This window comes from Ambystoma mexicanum, chromosome 7q, assembly GCF_040938575.1.
Source record: "Ambystoma mexicanum isolate Mex_15411 chromosome 7q, UKY_AmexF1_1, whole genome shotgun sequence".
Classification (NCBI taxonomy): domain Eukaryota; kingdom Metazoa; phylum Chordata; class Amphibia; order Caudata; family Ambystomatidae; genus Ambystoma; species Ambystoma mexicanum.
In genome coordinates, this window is record NC_090941.1 from 655,118,348 (window position 1) to 655,122,099 (window position 3,752).

The following is a 3,752-nucleotide window of genomic DNA, read 5'->3' on the forward strand; positions in this document are numbered from 1 at the left end:
TATCGTAACATGGACAGTCCTACCATTTTAATTTCACTTTCTGTGCTATTCCCTCATTGGATATAGCTAAGAAGTCACACGACCATCCACCAATCACATCCAAGACCTCTACATCTAACTGCATCATCATAGATCAGCACTTGAAATGTACTGTTAATCACTCTGAGTACAAGTGTCATATCATTGTAAAGCACCTACTACAAGAAATACTGTACAAGTCTCCAAGATTTCTACTTGCAGCTGCATGCATATCCATATGCATGAACACAAACTACAGGTATGCATATTTTCTGTATAGTACATGTACAATTCTTATACATTCATATAAACGGATTAACTGACTTTTAGCTTGTATAATCTATCAAATGAATTTACTGTCATTTTTTCCATCTCCTATAATCAACTGTCACTTCCAAACCTATCTGCTATTTAATTTCTTTTCACACACACATTTGCAAAGCATGTTGAACTAACATATTTAAAGTACAATATAAAGAGTTAACATACTCTAACAAAATTGCATGCACACAGTGGGCCTCATTACGACCCAGGCGGTAAGTTACTGCCTGGGTCGTACCTTTACCGCCATGGCGTAAACTACGTTTATGCCATGGTGGTTGGCGGATTTACCGCCCCATTCCAAGGTGAGTGGGGCGGTAAATCCCCATTTCCCATTTACCCTTCCCCATTCCCATTTTTGCCCCATAGGGCATAATGGCAGTGGGGAAGGAGATAATTACGCCACCGTAAATTACGGTGCCGTAATTATCTCCAAGGTCCCTTAGCTCCATGGATTTTAACGCCTGCAAAAAGCAGGCGTTAAACTCACCATGGTGCTAAGGGACCTTGTAATCAGGCGTTAAGGGTCGGCGCCGTTTACGGCGCCGTAAACCCCTTAACGCCTGGGTTGGAATGAGGCCCAGTATGTTCAAATATCAAACGACGATACTTGTACAAAAGCATTTATTTATGTATGTATTTATTTATATTTATATAGCGCGCAAGCAGCCCATGGGCATTGAGGCGCTGTTACTTGCAAGAGCTTAGTTACAGGAAAAGTGGCATACAGTGGTACATTATGAATTCCACAAGGCATAGAATTGATATTTTGGTTGGTTCAGTTAGTCATTACAATACAGCTTATGCATTAAGAACATATGATATGTATTCAACTGGTACAACGCATCTTATATGAATAAGATAGTTTTCATGCTTTTGCAGAAGGCGCTGAGGGTCAATGTCAATTAAAAAAATCAATGTCTAAATTAAAAACAGTGTTATATACAAACAAAATTACTAATTTGTTTCCTTTACAATTGCAGTGAAGACCATTCTCTTGGAAAGAAGCAGCCGAATTTGAAATACAAAGAACAACTAAGAGGAAACCTGCTCATTCCAGAAAATAAATAAGTTGAATACCACCATAATATTTGTACTATTACTCAAACACACTGTAAGGTTAATTCATGCTATTTCTGCCCCTATAAATAGAGATTGTGCACCATTCTGTCCACAAATCCCCATTTCTTAAACAGAGATTTACAAGCAGAATGGCACACAAATTCCTATTTTTCGGCACACAAATGACCCAACTCAGCCTCTAGAATTTTGATATTATAGCACAAACAACTGTTTTAATTGTATATCATTAGATTTACTATTTGTACTTCTCCACACCACTAGCTTACTTTCTACTGTCATCTGAACCCCAGTTTAGTAGCACATAATATCAAGAATACACACCCCAACGAGTTGTAGTTGCCCAATGCATAATCACACACCATCACATACATCTTTATCATCTTACTCAGACACTCATGCACACAGCACACATACATTGCAGAACACCCCTTCTTTATTTTTTTCAAGAGACCCTAAAGAATGCCTACCAAAAATCAAGTCCGTAGAAAGCAACGCAGAAGCAGAGCAAATGAAAATAGAACTGTTCAAAATAAGCATCCATCTCTAGCAGAATTTGTAAAAAAAGTTCAAACAAAACAGCTAATACAGTTATTTAGCGAAATAAAACAAGCTTCAAGTACAGAAACTTTGCCTCCTTTATCAAAATGAAAATCAAACCAGAAAACAATTACCAAAAATTCAACTACCACTACAAATAAAACTGCTCCTATAAATCTTGATATAGTGCAAAGTAGGCATACCAAAAAAAATATTTTAGGAAAAATGTTCAGTCACAGAGTCCTTCAAAATCTTATAAATACAGGAGAGAAATCAGGCACAACCCTTAAAACCTACCGTAGGAAATTAATCTTAGAAGCGTTGATAGACAGTACAATCCTTCTCCAAGAAAATAATTTATTTTAGTGTTAAACAAAATGAAACCACTAACAAAACTAATGACTAAATTGCAAAAAAGACTTCTCAATAAACGAAATGTCAACAGAAATAACTTCTTAAGTATCTGTGGAGGTGAGTGGAGTCACACTACAAGCACAGAACCATATTTTAATGAAGAAGCTTATAAACAAAAGCAAACAAATACAATTGCCATACATAGCAGTGGACGAGGTTATGAAAAAGTTAATAATACCATAATGGAACAAGAAATACTGCTTACAAAAATATCCCCAGAAAACTTAGAATTACCTCTCCATTCAACTGAATCAGAAAGTCTAGTATACAAATGGCCATGCACATCAATGTGTAACATTCCCAAAAAAATCGTTCAAGTCTTTACGCCAATTCCTCAATCAATATGTGAAAGGCAAAGACAAAATCAAAATTAAACTACTGCAAAATATGGATACCTGTCCAGTGTGCAAGTACACAGGACTACAAGGACATTCATTGGCCTGCATTTCAGGACCTACTTGCAAAACCACCTTCCATTGTATCAAAATGATATCAACACATCATTCAACTATAAGAAATCTAGTCTATAAACTGTATTATGCTAAAAGTCCTGCTTTAGCACTAGCCAAATTAAATAACATTCTTCTGCATGGTACAGCAAAAGACCTACTTGAAGAAATCGACTATATCCAGAAAAATATTTTGGAAGTGAAAGCCACTTACAGAATGAAATAGCTTTAAAGCCAAATTAGCAGCAATTCTATGCATGGCAACCTTCTACTACACACGTACAAAAAAGAAATACTGAAATTTCAAAGTAAATCTGCTGAAGTACCAAACCATTTGTGTGTATGTTGCCATAGAACTTTTTTTTATAAAAGTAACACAAAAACTGTAGACCCAACATACAAAATAGAAGACAATGTAGATTCTAAATGGTTTGAATTAGCGCTCTACCTTCTAGCAGAAAACAAATATGAAATAACTAACCCCTTAATACTTTGCAGGTACTATACTACAAAACTTGACAACAACCAAACTCCTTCATGTGCTATCACAAATACTTTGGAATTATTTCCACTACCAAAACCCCTACAACAACTCAATTTATATGAGAGCATCATAATTCAAACAGTGCACCCCTTTCAAGCAATAATACGCCTTCAACCAAAAACAGCAAAATGACCTCCCTCTGAATTAGTGAAAGGTATTCTGGAAAGGTAGTGTATTTAGCATTATATCTAAAACAAAATGTGCACACTCTAGGAGTGCAAGGTCCCATGGAGCAATTTTTAATTATTTTAGTAAATGGTGTACCTACAAAAGATTAAAAAATGTGGCAACAACTGGTAGATTTACATAAAGTTAGACAAGCCTTGCCTTGCAATATTTAAACGATAATAAGGAATACTACAAAGAAATTAATATTTAAGAAAACT